This window comes from Egretta garzetta, unplaced genomic scaffold (genome assembly GCF_000687185.1).
Source record: "Egretta garzetta isolate BGI_Z169 unplaced genomic scaffold, ASM68718v1 scaffold2, whole genome shotgun sequence".
NCBI lineage: Eukaryota > Metazoa > Chordata > Aves > Pelecaniformes > Ardeidae > Egretta > Egretta garzetta.
Window position 1 is genome coordinate 553,204 of NW_009258894.1, and position 245 is coordinate 553,448.

At 47.8% G+C, this 245-nt stretch overlaps 1 protein-coding gene across 1 annotated transcript in view; it reads right to left on the reverse strand.

Moving 5' to 3' along the window:
- The window catches only part of MEIS2 (Meis homeobox 2), a 177,923-nt gene that overhangs the window by 164,041 nt on the left and 13,637 nt on the right, over window positions 1–245 (reverse strand). The window lies entirely within an intron of this gene.

Consider the following 245-nt stretch of genomic DNA (forward strand, 5'->3'; position numbering starts at 1 on the left):
GCGAAGAAGGATGAATGGTTTGGCATCTTCTTTACAAGCGGATTTAGGCACTTTGAATATTGAAATCGTTCACATTAGCAAAAGAATTGCGTTAGAAAATCTCCAGCTCCCTCTTCTTAAGCAGTTACTTCCTTCACTTCAGCTTCCCGTGGCTTTCACACACAGCTTTGCAATGCACCGGGGCTCCAGAGTTTGCCCTGGCTGCCTTTAAAAGTGCGGCTCTTGCAAGCCTCTCGACGGGCGCT